At 52.4% G+C, this 16,904-nt stretch overlaps 1 long non-coding RNA gene across 1 annotated transcript; it reads left to right on the top strand.

Annotated features, from left to right (window-relative positions):
* LOC123577082 lies at positions 1-1,652 on the top strand. Its single transcript, XR_006701703.1, has 2 exons — positions 1-1,204; positions 1,499-1,652. It is a non-coding gene; the product is annotated as an uncharacterized LOC123577082 (long non-coding RNA).
* Positions 1,653-16,904: the final 15,252 nt, after the last annotated feature.

The raw sequence follows: 16,904 nt of genomic DNA, 5'->3' as shown, positions 1-16,904 counted from the left end.
GGTAGGAACTGTTGGGATCACCTTAGATGCGAAAGAAGCCGAGATAGACTTATCTGCTACTTCGAGGTACTTGAGGTGTCTTATAACACACCCAATCGATAAGAGGGTTAAGTTAGAAACCGGGTTTAAAGAAACATAGAAGAGGATAGTATATAATTAAAAACCTGTATTTAGGAAGTTTGAAATTACTTTGGAGCTTCCTGGCCGCTAAGGCAAAAAGGGAAACATGATGGGTTATATAACTCTCATCGGCTCCTAAAAGGAAGTGAATCTGCAAGTCAGAAAACACAATGTTTCTCCTAAGTTACTAAAAGAAATCAACCCAGTGGGACATTACAGATCCAATGGAAAGATTTTCTACTGTCATTTTACTGAGCATGAAAAACGTGGTTTCGAAGGCCATTATCATCTGAATTGTTGAGAAAGGTAAAGTGTTCCTATCAAGTGACCCTCTCAGCGCTGGAAAGGTTCCCAGAGATTTTCAAGTTCAGAGGCCCCTCTGGGCCTCCCCCAGAGCAGCACGCGACCTCCCTCCCCTACCCATGCAACCCAGGGCTAATTAGTCCTTCGGTCCCCTTCTCGCCCGGCCTCTACCCTGCTCTGTCTGGGAGGGGCTCCCCCGGCAAGCTGTGTCTTCCGGGCTTTCTGCTGGGTTAGGCGTGGGGCTGCTTTGTAGGGAGAGGGGCCGATGTAAGGAAGGGCTTCTCCCCCTTCCGTTCGGCAGCAGGCAGGGGCCCTGGTGGCATCTTTTTCCTCCATGGCTCCAGCTCTTCTGGACGGACCCTTGTGGATGCAGCTTTGCCCGGATGCCCCGCCTCACCCCCTCCCCCTGTCCCTCCGGTCAACAGGGCTGGTGGCTTCCTACCCTGCTTAGCGCTAGGTGGACTGAATGGCCCCCGTCTGGCTTCACAGCCCTTGCGCCTCCCGCAAAACCGATTCCCGCATTCAAGGCTGTCTTGTTTTCCATGCTTCAGTGGTTTCTGTTTCCGGGGTAGACGCTGCAGGACCACTCAGCAAGTGGTGGTCCGGCCCCAAGCCAGACATTCCAGGAATGTCACTGCTTACTTCACAACTAAGGCAGCCTACTTCATCTTGAAGGCAGGGCCACCCGAAGGGAACCCTTGAGCAGGCCTTTGGCATGTGGCTAGGGCCTGGGTCAGAGAAGGGAATAAGAAGTTCTGGGCAGGGGAAGAGCTGGTCAAAGGTCTGTCATTTGTAGTGAGTGTGGTGGAGTCACAGAACCACGAGCAGTCTGTCTAGTTGGAACAGAGACCGTGTTTATCCAGTAGACGTGTTCTCAGTAACACCACAGCCCGGTGTTGTGGGGAACCTAGGCGAGGAGTGTGTGAGGCCCGGGCCCTCGGGGAGCACCCTGAGATGATTCTATCCAGTACTCTGGGGGTTTTAAGACTGAGCCACAACTGCCCCAAGTGCCACTCGGGCACCAACCCCTGAAGATACAGCAGATTCTTTGGTCTGCTCTCGTTTCTGTTTGCAGATGCGGTCGTTCACCTTCAGGCCTTTCTTCTATATGAAAGCAAGATGCAGAAGGCCCGGCCTGGCTTCTGGGAGGAACGTCAGGCCCACGAGCCTGCGAGCTTGATGAACCTGACTCTCTGGGACGGAAGAAAAAGCACAAAGTTCCTTTGAAACTACTGGCATGTCTTTGGAAAGGTGGAGAAAAGGGCAGATGCAGGTTTTGTGGGGCATGAAGTCAGGGCTGGCTTCCTGGGCGTGTTTCCCAGGCAACCTGCTCAGGAGGGCCCTGTGCCTGGTTTAACGCTCTGCTGTCCCCACCTCGAAATTTTTCGTCATCTTGAATAAAGGGCTTCAAGTTTTTATTTTGCACTTGGGTGGACACGAAACTTATGTCATTTGGGGGCCCCTCATTATAAAAATAACACTAAATGAGCGAAATGAAATTAGGTACCAGGCCTTGGGAGGTACCCTGAAGAAACTTAAGTTCTGTTAGCTTCACAGAAAAACGTGCCAGTGCTTGGGGGTGGGGGCATGACCATGGCTGGGAAGTCCTGGGGCTCAGGGGATGGGGGTGTCGAGTAGACCCCTCTTTGCTCCCCCTCACATCCTACTTTGGCTGTAACCAGAACAGTTTTACTTTGTTCAGGATTAGGAGTCTAGCTTCAGGCTGTGTGTGTGTGTGTGTGTGTGTGTGTGTGTGTGTGTGTGTTTTAGGGTCCCATGACTCATGTATTTTGAAAACCACTAGTTAGACAAACCACATCACACCAGGCTTTTTGTTGTAAGGGAATTGTCTTATTTCAGAGGGCCCCAGGTGACCCGCTGACCTGGGGTGTCTCCAAAGCCAGGTAATAATAGGCCGTGCTCTAATCTAAGGAGACTCTGCTGTATTTGCAGAGAGCTTTGAAATGTTCTGGGAAAAGAGCTGATCAGATGTGCAAGGTATTATATTCACGGAGAGAAAAACCCTCCCAACTCTTTATAAAGTGGATTAAGCCAGTTTCTAAGGGCTGCAGGTTTGTGTGATCTTAATCCTGCCCCTTACTCCCTATCCTCCCTCCACCTTCCTCCTCTGTTTCCAGGATATCCACCTTCCTGGGCGAGGGCTGGGACGCCTTCCGGGGCTGTCCCCTCCCTCGGTGGCTCTCCCCAAGGGAAGAACTGAGGGACACCCTTGCCCTCGCACCCTCCCGGCCAGGGCTTCCTTTTCCTGTGGGCACATTTCACATTCACGCGCTCTGCTCCGGTGGTGGGAAACTCGCACAAGATATGGTAATTATGCTATTGTGCATTCAGTGACTCAGACCAGAGCAGCAGATGGGAAAAGTTGTGGATCGCAACCCCATGCGATATTTGACAGAGTATCAGTCAAATATAGTTCACCCAGCATCATGTTTCTGTCAGTCCCTCTTAGCAGAAGTTAATTTAAAGTGACAAGATTGACATCTGCTCCTTTTCAAAGGGGTGATACTTACTTCAGGGCTGCCCTCACCAATGGATACCCAGATAGAACCCTCCATAGTCAAAGGTGGGTTCTCAGAGGCAGGACCAGCGGTAGACCAGGAGACTTGAGTCGCCACTCAAGACCTGTGTTGGTCGACGTGCTGATGGCCTAGTCTGTTTCACTTTGTGGAGTAAGGCAAGGGGTTGCCATGGGCACCAGCCTCCTAGAGAGGCCATCTCCACAAATGGGGTCTCGTAACTGAAAGCTCTACCCCTGGGCTTAGGCAGAGAGAGCTACACTAGGGGATGAATGCCCTTGTGTGAAGACAACGTAGAAACTTTTCCAGCAGGTGGAGGGCCCCTGAGCCAGCACAGCTACCACTTGGGGTCTTATCAGTCACAGTTGCTGATGACCAGCTTTGGATGTGCCGTTTTCGATCTGTTCTTCTTTGGTTCCTTCTGTGTACAAAGACTCAGGGAAAAATACAACTTCTGTGACTGGTCAATCTTGTGGGCCCTTGTGACTTCTAAGGTTGCTTCATGCCAGGGCCCCAGTGGGTGCTGTCATCTCCAACGTTTTGATGAATCCAAGAGCTCAGCTCCACCCACCATCGCATCAATGTATCTGTCTGTTGGAATTTGAATGTGGAAAGCTGGCTTTGTTCCTCTACCTCTAAGCCAGGTAGGCCCATCCACAAACCATGGGCTTCTGGCCACTGAAGATAAGCCCCCATCCTTTGCCCTGACTAGTGGACTCCCATTTACGTTCAAAACCCATCTCGTCGGTCCCCTCGTCCTGGGAGCCTTCCTGGACACCCCCAGAAATTGTCATTCCGTTCCTCCCCAGAGCAGCCTCTGGGTTCTGTATATACTTTTCTTTCTGCACTTATCACATGGCAGCATAATCACTGTTTTGCTTCTCTTTTTTGCCTTCCTGGCTGTGATCACCAAAGCGTCCTTCATAAATAAATGTTTACTGAAGTAAATAATTGAATTGTTTACTGAATAAGGTAATTGTCCCATTGGCCTTATCCAAAGTAAATCTATGATTTCCTGTAACTACTGTGATCTATTTCTCCAGCTTCTGGAGAACATGGTCACGTCTTGTTTCTTTCTCAATTATTTCTCATGACACCCCCTACATACTGAAAGGAGGGGGAAGTAGTCTCCTCTGAGTCTGCCTCTTTCTCCAGGGTCTGATCAGGGTCATTTACCCAAACGCCTAAACTCTCCCTTCCTTCATGTTGACTTTCCCTGGGCTTAGGTGTCCTTGCCTGTACTTCCTGTCCACCAGTTTACCTGGGACCCTGCAGATCTGTCAGAGGAATCTGAGAAACGATGGTACTCAAAACAGAAGATGTTGTGGTCTAAGTTTTTTTTTTTTTTCTTCCCAGGAGGTTCTTTGGTTCTTGTGCAGATTTGCCTACTTCACCCCCAGCAACCAGCCTTGCACATCAAGAAGGGTGATATGGGGAGGAACAGCCTTTGAGGGTTGGCAGGGAAGTGGCCGTCTACTTGACTTACACACGCCCCTCACGTGATGCGTTCCTGAATCGTAAGTCCTGCCCCAAGATCCCTTGCTGTGCCCATCACGAGTCATACAGGTGGTCTGGGATATTTTTAACTTCTTCTACATTATTCACACAAGAAATGAGTTTGCTCTCTGCCCTTAGAGTGCTGCCACTTTCATGTGGGGGAAATCTGGAGAAATGAAAGTATCAGTTCTTTCTGCTTGTCTCTGCCTCACCCACACTTTGCCATGCTGAGGTCTTCTGGTCCTTGGAGCATAAAGGGTATGAGAAGATCCTGTGGCCTGTACATTTTGGGGATGACTGGCCCTGTTGTCATGGCAACCAAGTGATCAGGGCATCTCCTGTAAGAGACAGCAGGAGGTGGGGCTCTATGCCTGGGGTTGCCCCAGATTCATCATTGCCCAACCTCAAGGGCCCCAGCTCCAAGGACTCCCCACCAAAGGAGGAGCCTGAAAATCAATGGTGCCCCTTGTTTGGGGCTCACAAATGTCTGATTAACTAATTACAGCTGGCCACACAAAGAACTGGCTGGGTAGGTGCTCACGGTGACATTATACACTATTCCAGAAGTACCAGCAGCTAACAGACAAGGGCTTGAGAGAGCTGGGCCAAGACATTAGGAAGATTCTAAAAGAGAAAGACAAGCCTTCCATTCTTATGTGGGGGTGAGGTTTGGGAATGTTTCAATGATCTATTGCTGTGTAAAAAATGACCCTAAAACTGAGTGGTTTCAAACAACAGCAATTTCTTTTCTTATGATTTAGCAATGTGGACTGGGCTTAGCTGGGTGGTTCTTCTGTGCTATCTGGTGTCTGTCGAAACATCTGAAGATGGGTTCCTTGCCTTTGGCTTCCAGTGTCTCCGCTGGGAGACAAGTTTCTCCAGCAAGCAGGCATAGGATCTGGCACCCAAGGAACTCTAGGGAAATGTCTGATGGCAGAATGGATAAATGAGTATACATAAAACTTGGGGTTTGTATGGGGGAACAACGGTTATCCCATCTGGTGTGGGTCCCTGGCTTGGTGGTGGTGTGTGTTGTGCTGGTAAGGAAATTGCCAGGAGCCCAGGCAGAACGTTCCTTGCGGACATTGAGGTGGGGCCTGAGACCTGGTCCTTCTTCTTGTTGGTGACAAGTAGGAGCTGCCTACAAAATTCAGCCTCTGGGATCTGCTCAGATTGTAAGGACAGGGACAGGCAGAGTGATTCAGTGTCTCTTGTCATCGTGGGGACCAGAGGGAGACCTGCCCCGCTCCTGTTTCCTGATTGGAAACAGGAATTTGATTCCCACTGTTGCTTGACTTTCAGTCTTTGCTTGTTGGACTTTTGAGGGGATGGAGGGAAGGGATGACGGCGAAGAGAATAGGAAAGTTAGGGGCGAGCAGGGGCTCTGGCGTACTGAGACGAACCCTGGGAAACCTGGTCTGCATGAATAGCCTGTGACCTCTTGGGAGAAAGGCAAAGGGAAATTAGGGGTGATGATCAACTCTCTGGAGCATCAAGGGACATGGAGGCTGTTCCACTGAAGAGGCTCCATAGAAGAGTCAGAAACCTGCCCAGAGGCAGGAGAGAGCCCTCACTTGCAGGAAGCAGAACATAAGAGGCACATCGGATCTGGAGGAAGTAAGGCAGTATTATCCATTTCCCTCAGTCCCGTAGATCCTGCTGATAGCGGCAGCCACCCCCTGGAATGGCAGCCCTACTCATGTCCTGTTGTTGCTGGAACAAATTACTAAAAACTTAGCCGCTTCCTATGACACAGGTTTGTTTTCTTATGGTTTTGCAGATCAGAAGTCTGAATGAAGGCATCGGCAGAGCCGTGTTCCTTCTGGGGGCTTCAGGGGAGAATCCACTTTCTTGCCTTTTTCAGCGTCTAGAGGCCACCAGCTCCCCTCAGCTGTGGTCTCTGCCTCCCATCCCTCTGACTTCTTGTTCCACTGTCACGTCTCCTGCTATCGACTCTTATGAGGACCTGCCTCCTGCCTTCCTCTTAAAAGGGCGCTTGTCATTTCATTGGGCCACCCAGATGACCCAGAATAATCTCCCCATCTCAAGATCTTTGACTTACTAACACTTGCAGGATCCCTATTATCATAAAAGGTAACATGTTGACAGATTTCGAGGATTTGGGAGGCCATTATCTTGTCCACCACAGTAGCAAAAAGCGGGGAGGGTCATCAAAGGGCCATGAAGGACACCAGGGAAGTCTGTAAGCCACCACCTGCAAGGACCTGAGAAGCCTGGGGTTGGAGCTCTAAGATGCACGAGCCATACTGGGTGGGGACTCAGAACAAACACCATTATCATCATCACCCACTTCTTTCCATATACCTGAGGCCACTGTGATATGAGGAAACCAGCACAGCATCCTGCTATCTAACAGGCCCTGCTTTTCCTGGTCTGCTGAGATGACAGCAGGTCACCCTGGAGAAATCAGTGTCACATTGAGAGCCTGGGCACTCTCTCCCTCTTTCTGGGGCTCAGCCTCTCATACGGAACGGCAGGACTATACTGCAAAGATTCGCTACCTTTTGATAAACAAAAACCTCCAACCTTCCTGAAGGTTTGCATTATGCAAAACTAGGGATTCGTTTTTTGGTTTTCGAACATACAATTGGAAGGCATAGGCTTCTGCAAACTATATCTCCCAGAGAGCCCCAAAAGATATGCCAACCGGTGAGACCCCCCAGAACCAAAGAATAATCCAGGGTCTCTCCCAGATTAGACTTTCTAAAACAGCACTATTCAATACAGTAGCCATTAGCCGATGAAGCTTTACATTTAAATTACAAATTCGGTTCTTCAGTCACAGTGGCCACATTTCAAACTCGATTGCCATGTGGTATTACACAGCACAGATGAGTTCCATTAGACCCCACCGTGGAAAGTTCCATTGGACAGTGTTGTTTTAGTATCAGTCATGTATGCTTGTGTCCATCCTACCCTCACTCGTGCTTACCCAAAAGTTACTCATTTCCCTACTCTCCAGGTTAATGAAGTGTCCGTTTCTATAAGATGTGACTTACTATGGCCCTCAGGGGGAATTGTGTTTCAAGAGGAGCCCAGGAAAGCTCTGGTAATACGACTCAGGCTTCAGTGTCTGGGGAAAGACTCCCAAAGGAAATGGAAAACAGGGTGGCAGAGGATGTGCCTATTTGGAGAGGCTGAACTTTCCTGCCCCTGAGGCGACTTCCCTTCATGCCAGGCTCTGCCTCGCGCTCTCCACTCCTCCAGAAAGGACACCAGGGTCCCCACTCCTGCCCTCCGGGGAGCAGCTCCAGCCAGGGTGAATCTGGAGTTAGTGCGAAGGGAAATGGCTCGACTTCCCATCCCCTTGTGCCGAAAGGCACCTCCTCTTGTCCTGCCCCCAAGCCCTTTGTCTCCAAGGGGCTCTCAGAGAGACGGGGCCACCCTCTCCCCTGCATGCGGGTCACTGTGCACTATGGCAAGAGGGGTGCTGAAGCACACGGTAATTCTGAGAGCATTTTCCAGAGCCAAGGCACTGGTGAAACTCAGGCAGTCTCTTTTCTTGGTGGGAGAACTGGGGACTCAGTAGGTGAAGCAGGGGCTTTGGGGGATCACAAGCCTCACTCCCTCCTGCGGTCGAAACCAATATAGACCAACCAATGGGAGGAGGTGCTGCCTCTCAGGCTGCAGCCAATCAGCAGGCGAGGTGTGCACACGCTCAGTGCCAGCCTAGCTGAGTTCTTTGTGTGCGGTGCTAAGATACAAGGGCTTCCGTCAAGGGTATTGGGCTGATCTTGACCCCACTGGTGCCTGGACTTACACCAGGCAGGGGCTGCCGGTGGGGTGGGCAGGGTTCCAGCCACTTCCTTCTTGAGCTAAGCACCACGGCCCAGGAGGACCCCCCCCCCCCCAACCCCGAGCAGGGGCAGAATGTTGGACTCTATGCCCCATTCTTCAAACAAGCCACCTGGGGCTCTCCTTAAATCTGCCCCTTTCCCTCCAGCAGGAAAAAATGAAAATGAACTTGTCATTTTCCTGAATGGACATATTTTTTGGCTGACTCAGACTCTTCTAGAGCTAGTATTAGTGAGAACTAAGTGAAACTTTAGCAGGAAGAGGAACAAAAGGGCTCTTATTCCCCAAGATGGAACTCCAAAGTACATTTTGAGCAGAAAACCTATTTGAACGGTTCCTCCTGCCTTAAAAAAACAACAACAATAAAAAAAAAAAAGCCATATAGTAATTGCGGTGTCATTAAAAACAATGACAACTCAAAGCAGCAGGTTCCCATTTCTCAAAATTTTGCACCGTAACGTACAGTAAGGGGAAAAAGCCAGAGTACCTCTGGACTCCAGAAAGTCAAGTTCGAAATTTTCTACAGTTCAATGTATTTTTCAGCTATAAAGAGAACAACACCAGATTTTTGGAAGGGTGGGGGTGGGGGGGATGACATACTGGTTTTATTTTCCCCTTCTCCTCTATATGACCTCGCAGCATCTTAATGACAAGAGCCAGCCTTCAAGTTTGGTTTCACGTTCAGCCCAAGTTTGGAAGTTAAGATGGAGACTTTGCAATTCCTATCTCTGGCAGAGAGGGAATGGAGAGAGAAACGAGAAAAGGAGGTGTGGGAAGAGAAGAGGGACTGGTATTTGCAGAGGCAGACGAATTAGCAGCACCAGGGAACGTGACACCTGGAAGTGACCCTCGGGGAGGCCCTGTCCAGAGGTTCTCAAGCCTTTTATTGATTTGTCTGTCTACCTAGCAGCAGGACTGTCCGCCTCCCCTTCCAAGTGACATCTTAAGCAAAAGCACCATATCTAAAACTGATAAAGGTAAAGTGCCTCCCAGAGCACCAGGCCTTGGCATTCCTCCAACCGTCCTCCTCCCGAACACCCTAGGCTTCTAAACACACCGTCAGCAAGCCACAGATCTAACCCACCTCTTGAGTTTGCCAACGAGGAAACCAAGGCACAGAGAGAAGAATTAATTCATTGGAGAAGAGATGGAAGTTTCCCCCACGATGACAAGGTAAAGACTGGGCAGAGACGGACCTAGAAACTTGGACGCGAAGTGAGGTGGGGGGCAGAGGTTGGTCGAGGCGGGGGTGAAAGAGCTGACCATGACCTGACCTTGAGGAGTTCACTGTGGATTGTGCAGGAGGCTGGAGACCCTGCACAGATTCCCCAAGTCCCTTCCTTGCTCCTCACCAGTTGTTCTAATTCCTGTGTCTTCGCACGCAAATGGTTATACCTTACACGTTGGACGGAGGGAAAAAGGAATACATACAAACGGCAGTGACTTTAGGAAGTCTTCCAGTCGTTAATTTAGAGCACCACTGCAAATTCATTGCAAATGATCCCCCACTTTCCTTCTACGCCTACGTCTGGCATTGCTGATCCATCATAGCTCCTTTTCCTGTGGAGCCTAGAGACAAGCTCAAAATTATTTCCAACGCGGCGCTCCAGACCGCCATCACCAGTTAACCAAGAGCTGGCTCTTAGGATGAAATTTCTTTGCTCTCCTTGGTTTGCGAATGTGAAGGCAAAGTCGTTATCTCGTGTGTCCTGACATCACGGCCACGTGTTTTGACAGCCTGTACATCAGAGGACAAGGTGGGAACTGCATTTCTCAGAATCCCTTTCCCTGTATAACTTCAAGTTAGAGTCTGCCAACGAGAGGCGCTCCTGCAAGAATTGGGACGTGGGGGAGAATGGCCGGCATTCTCTGGTGCTGGATGCAGCTCAGAGGCCTGCGTACAACTCAGACTCTTGAGAATGGCCTGCTCTTGGTGCCCCAGGCTCTGGGGAGGGTGGTGGCAGCGGCCGCTGAGATTCGGGATCCTTTGCAGCTTCCTAGGGAGCTCCTGTAAATCACCCACCTCTGGTAGCTGCTGGCCTGACCTTTGCTCCCTGGGCCCTTCCAGCCACCCTGCAAGTCTCCAATTGCCCTCAGTTGAGCCTTTCCTTCTTGGAATACCTAGAAAGGCTTCCATTTTCCTGATGAACACCCCACTGCTGACTACAATAACATTAACACCTTGAGGGCCAGGAACAGAACATGGCAGCAATATGGACATTCCCCACCTTGCTAACCACGAAAGTCAGATTCTTGTTGAGTTTGACCTTCCTGTTTTCTGCGTTATTTCTGTGGCCCACCTACACAGAATGCAGAAAAGGAAGCAATGAGAGAGAGAGTTCCAAAGAACCAGAATAATGGCATCATAGAATTTGGACCCAGAGGGACCTTTGCACAGAAGCATTTGGGTTCTCTTCATTTTACTGATGGGAAAAACTGAGGCCGAGAGAGGAGAGTTGCCTCCAGTTCATCCCAGAGCTGGGGCTAGAATCTGGGCCCGCTGACCTGGACCAGTCGTTGTCCTTGGCCCCCAGAGCCCCAAACAAGGGGACTCGTAGGAGCTCGCAAGGAAGGCACGGCCATGCTGAGATGTATCCCATAATAGACTGGCCACTTTGATGTGAGGTAGTAAACACCTGGCTGTAAAGGGAAGCCAAGGTGAGAGGAGCAATTGCACGTGAGTTTTCTACTCTGCCCAGGGGAGCCAGGAGCAGCATGGGGTAGGTCTCGTGACAGCCCAAGAACATGAAAACCACATTGCCCTAATCCTAACCCTACCATGGAAACCCTATCATGTTGCCATCTGTTCACAGGCAGCTCATCTTAAAGAAATTCCCGTTTCTGGAGGCAGTTGTTGGAAAACATGTCACGGAATCAAAATGAACCGTGTTGCTCTTTTACCGTAATCACCCTCTTGCCTCCATTGGCTTTGGCATTGTGGCTGCACCGGGTCGGATTCCTGGTGGCGAGCCACCGACTTAGCAGAGGAGGGACTGTTTGGAAGGCCAGGAAGGCAGCAGAACCACACTTGGGCAACTGCACCCTAGACGGTGGGTGCCCCCAGGGACGCTGCCAGGCCCTGGGGGCATGAGCTCCCCTGCTGGCACGGCCCCCGGATGCTGCATCCTTTCTAATGCTGCTGTCTCTGAACACGGCCGGGGCTGCCACGGGCACTCTGAGAACGAATCCTTCACCACCTTTCTGTGTTTGAGTTGCCAGCTCCAGATTCGTTATCTGCTTGGGGCATCTGGAGAGGCCAGATGCCCACTTTCCCCTGACCTCTGGCAGCTCTAACGGGCTCTGCTGATGGACAGCTGCATGGCCAGTGCCCATGGCAGCTGCGTTCCATCTGAGTGGTGTGGCTTCAGAGGCCCCTCTTCTCTCAGTCTAGCACCACTTCCTTTTACCCAAAGGCCTGAAAGCTCACATCAATGGTGCTTCCGGGCTTAGCGCTTTGCCTCCTATGAAACTATAAAGACTAATTCTCTCCGTCGCTTTCTCCTCGGCGTGAACGAACAGCAAGTGGGTTGTTTTCCGGAACACCCCAGTCTAGCCCGCTGACACGGGACGCTGCACCGGCTTTTGGTGGAATGTCACCCGCCCAACGTCAGCCCTCGGGAGATGACACTTGTTTCCCTGGAGGGGGGGCGTCTGGGTCGGGAGATGCTCCCAGCTGTGGGTCCCAGAGTCTTCTGGCTTGTCTCTTCTTCCCCTGGGAGAGTCTTGAGGGGAAGACTGCCCCACTGAGGCTCCAGACTCAGTTCAGGGGGACCTGCCTCCCTGCGTCCTTCTGAACGGTTTTCGGAACCTTTGGCAGCTCAGTCTGGCGGCCACACATTCCTGTCATCAGCACCCCTACTGGCCGCCAGTGTCTGTTTACAGCGCACTTCCTAGGTGCCAGGCGGTGTGCTAAGCATCCAACCCAAATTAGCTCATTTAATCTTCTCCACTTAACAAAGAAGGCAACTGTCGCCTGAGCCACGCAGCCCGCGTGGGCCTGGGATTTGAACCCAGACAAAACCCAGTCTCTTCCTACTGTCCCAGGCTCTTTCCTTCAAACGTAGCCCCCTTCCCAACCCTCTACACAACAAAACAGAAAATCATCTCAGGTTCACCTTCCCCGCAAGGCAGACGATCCGAGAAGCAGCTGAGTCTTAGGGCACCTCGACTGCCTGACGTCTCAGGGTTCCGACACTCTCTTGGGTGGGCAGACAGTGGGGCGGCTGCCCAGCGGGCGTCTCGGTGGACGGGGAGGGACAGAACCTCCCTGAGCTTTACCCATTTGGTGCTTTACATACACTGGGAGCTTTACATACATTTGCACCGTGGAAATAAATGAACCGCCCAAATGAGAAAAGCGAGGCTAGTTATTCTGCACTTACGACAGCAAGGGAGTCAGTCCCCATTGCTTGCACCCTGGCAGAGACTCAAAGGCAGGCAGAGGAGTGGGAAAGCTTTACGGTGGGAAAAAGGCAGCTTCGAGAGGGCTCTAGGTGGAGACCACTGGCCTGGGGAAGCCGCAGGTGGGTTACCTGAGTGGTTGGTTAGGGGTTGGGGGACATATGTGGCTCTCTCTGGTTGGCTTGAGTCAGAAGCCGGGACGACAACCAGGGAGGCCGTCAGTTATTAATGGAGTCCTGGCTATTTGGGGCTGACTGTCACAGATGTGACTGTTCAGCCTCCTGCATTGTCACTAGAGACAGCGGCCTGGCCTCCTGGGCTGGTCTTTGCACATGAGGCGCCCTGGACTGTGGTTCCAAGTCCTCTTTTTTCCATGTGGCTGGGCCATTGTACCTTTGCATTGTCAGCATCTGCACACTTAATCCCCACGGCAGCCTATCCTCCTGATGAGGACACTGAGGTCCAAGGAAGTCAAGTACCTGCCTGAGCTCCCTCAGCAGGGGGTGGGGATGTGAGGCCAGGCCCACCGGGTCCCTGATTCCATGTCTGTCCCCTGTTTAATCCGTCCCTGCACACTGGCCAGTGATCCTCACAGACCTAAATCGATGGCATCCTTCCCTTCCCCGGCTTTAAGCTTCCCAATACCGCTCGCCCCCTCTGAGAATGAGACCCTGCCCGCCACCTGCAGATTCAGTCCCATCCACATTCAGGGCCTCAGCGCCTCCTCCCCGGGCTTCTCCGGGCTCTGTTCCAGCCTCCAAGGTGCCGCCCCAGGCCTCCTGAGACCCTGCTTCCCGCATCTCAGTGGTGGGTCAGGGAGGGAGCTTTGTTCTTGCCTTTCCCCCGGCCTGCCACCCTTGTCCTGGCCCGAGGCATCCCTCGGGACATGGCACAGGTATCACCTCTTGCAGCCTCGGCAGCTGGCCCTGCGGGTCAGGACCCTTCCTGAAACAGCAGGGGCATCCAGCTGGTGGCTTATCTACCTCTTCTACCACGTGGAAAGCGGCGCCTGGCGAACTGACTTACCCTGTTCTGTTGTGTTCTCCATGTCCGGTCCATAGTAGATGCTCAATAAACACCTTGTGAACAAATCCGCCAGTCCTTGACTCCTTCCTCCCATGGCTGCTCTTCGTATTCCTGAGATGGTACTTCAGCTCCCGCCCCGACCTGTGACTGATGGAAAGGATGACATCAGGGCCAGACTCAGGCTGTGACTACAGAGGCTGCCTGTGGCCCCTCACTTTGGGGTGAGCTGGGCGGGGGGTCAGCAAGCAGCCACTCGGGGATAGAGTGGTGTGTTTTCAACAGCAGGTGCCCAAAGGAACTGAGGGCCATATGGATCCTCTCAAATACTGGTGCCAGCCTCCCAAAGTCGGATTTACCATCATCCCCCTGTTGCAGCCCATGAGTGAGGCTCGGGGAGGTTAAGGAATTCATCTCAAGTCCCCGGCTAGTGAGGAACCGAGTCGGGATGTAACCCAGATCTGCCTGCCTTTAGAGAACGTGCTGCTACCTGACAGCCGAAAGCAGAGTGAGCTGCCGGGTGTCAGAAGCCTGCTTGTCCTCTGCCCCTCCTGCCCCTCGGGTTCCTCCTGTGCCCTCATTCCTGCCCTTGAAGCTCACTGCAACCTGCCGTCACCTGGTGGGGGTAACAAAGGGTTGCCGAGTTCCTCCTCCCTCCCACCCCCTCCCAGCTGTGTATGACTATGAGGTGGGCGTCTCCAGGTGGTTTCAACAAAATATTGGATGCATTAAATACAGATTAGTCGAGGAAAGAAAATCTATGCTGTGGGATCATTCCCGATTGTAATCTTTACAACGTGTATGCCATAACCTTATGCGATTTATAAGCACTTTATTTTTCTGTGACTCAAATCTGCTTCCCAGCAGGAACCGCATCCTGGTGTTTGCTCAGCCTGTCTGTGCAGGAGGCTCGGTTCCCAGGTCCCTGGGACTCCCCACAGCTGCTTGGGGCGGGCTCGGGCTCTGACCCGAGGAAGACCCCAGCCCCGTCCCAGGGTCTCCTTGGGGACTGGCTCCCCTGTGTGGGCCTCACTGGGAGCAGAACAGGCAGGGGTGAGGAGGGGCTCTGGCCTTCGAGGTTTTGCCCGGCCCTCTTGGGTATGTCCTCCCCAGGGCAGGGCTGGTCCAGTGGCCATGGGAACAGCCCAAGCACTGGGCAGAGGAAGAGGCACTTGGTGTCCATGGTCAGGTTGCTTCACTGTGTGCCTGAGCCTTAGCGTAGCACTGACTTAGTTCCTTGACGCTGCGTGACTTCAGCCTCCGACCTTGGCCTGGCCTGGGCACCCTGGCACCCGCCCTCCCCCGGGGCCTTCTCCACCACCACCCTCACACGCTTTCATTTCTTGATGACCCCGAGACAAACCAAATTCAGATGGTTGATCTGACCCTATTCATTTTTTTTTTTTTTTTTCAACGTTCATTCATCTTTGGGACAGAGAGAGACAGAGCATGAACAGGGGAGGGGCAGAGAGAGAGGGAGACACAGAGAGAGGGAAACAGGCTCCAGGCTCTGAGCCATCAGCCCAGAGCCCGACGTGGGGCTCGAACCCACGGACCGCGAGATCGTGACCTGGCCGAAGTCGGACACCCAACCGACTGCGCCACCCAGGCGCCCCGATCTGACCCTATTCAAAACCCAAACTCTACACGTCCCTGCAAGATCCCCAAATAGGACTTCAGGATTATCTGTGCCTGGGGATTATCCCTCTGTCTCTAGGGCTGTGGCTATGACAGAGCCTGTGTCTCTGAGACCAGCAGCTGCTCCCGGGGAGCTGTTCTGCTCACAGCTCTGCAGGCCGAGCCCTCCTGTTTCGCAGACCAGCAAACCGAGACCCGGAGGGGAAAGCAACTTGCTCGGGGCGCCCTGGCTGGGACAGAGCCAGGAACAGAACCCAGGATTTGAGGCCTGGGGTGGGGTCCTCTCCATGATGGCTGGGGGCTCTGATTTAGAAGTAGAGGGCGCGCTCCCTTCTCCAACACCTGGAAATCAGGGAGTCGACAGGCTTGTGGTCTTCAGGGCCCAGCTCAGTGAGCCAGCAAATCAATGACAGCAGTGTGTTTGTGACGTCCTTAACTGTCCCTGTTTAAAATCTTCCACCACCCCCCCCCCCCCCAGATTCTTGATCGCTTTGATTCCTCCCAGTAGCAACCTTTTCAGAGACTGTCATTCATCTGGAGGTAGCAATGACTTGTAGCCACAGCTATGGAGTATGGCCGCTAGTCTAACTCAGGGGGGAAAGCCGGGATGGTGGAGACCGCGTATCAGCCTGAAAGCACTGATCCCCACTACCCCCTTGAGGTCCCGTCTATCCAAAGCCATTTTGCAACGGAAATTTGCTCCATTTTAGGTCAACCACGGGAAGAGACAGACCCGAGTCATGCTCCACCTGGCCTGATTCCAAACTTGAAGTCTTGCTGATTTGTGCTGATGTCACCCAAGCAAGATTTGATGTGAAACTGCAAGGGAAAGCTGGGCCCGGGGAGGGAGGGGTGGCGTTTGCTGTGAGGAGAGAGGGGAGGAAAAGTGAAGTTCTGTTTTATAACAATGGAGAGAGGAGCGGGAGGGCACGGGACCGAAAGTCAGGAAACTGCTGCTCTATTCTTGGCCCGGCAGTTAGCTTGCTGTGTGGCCTTGGGCAGGTCACTTCCCCTCTTTGACCTCAGTTTCCTCATTTTATAAAACCCAACGGAGGATCTCCATCCAAGGCCTCTTTCGGTTCTAAAGGGCCTGTGATTCTAGCTCGGTCCCTGGGCATAGGTGAAGAAATCAAAGACTTGGTTTCATTTCATAACTTGGGCCCCTTAAGCACTTCCCAGCTGGGGCTGGGAACGGGAGCAAACACACATTGGCCGAGCTCATCTGAGTTTCAGCGAGGGGGCCAGCAGCCTGGGCTGTCAGGAGCCTCACCCAAGGGGAGGACAGGGGCGGGTGCGGGCCGGACGAAAGCTTAGTCCGGCCACCCCAGGGCCGGGCTTGGCACCCCGGCATCCAGGCTGACTCAGGCTGGAGTGTCAGCTTCTGGAGGCTCAAGTGTCTTAGATGCTGCTTTTGATCAATGGAAAACTGGGAAAGCAACAAATAATAACATCCATTTGCTGGCAATTTCAGTCGTTTGTGGTATTTAATTAGCATAATTGACCTGAACCGGCCCTTTTTCTCCACCTGAATTTAAAAATACATCACTGCTCCCTCCACCCCAATACATC

The sequence above is a fragment of the Leopardus geoffroyi genome, chromosome D2 (genome assembly GCF_018350155.1).
Source record: "Leopardus geoffroyi isolate Oge1 chromosome D2, O.geoffroyi_Oge1_pat1.0, whole genome shotgun sequence".
Classification (NCBI taxonomy): Eukaryota; Metazoa; Chordata; class Mammalia; order Carnivora; family Felidae; genus Leopardus; species Leopardus geoffroyi.
Note: the sequence above shows the minus strand (reverse complement) of the source record. Positions and strands in the feature narration are given on the sequence as shown.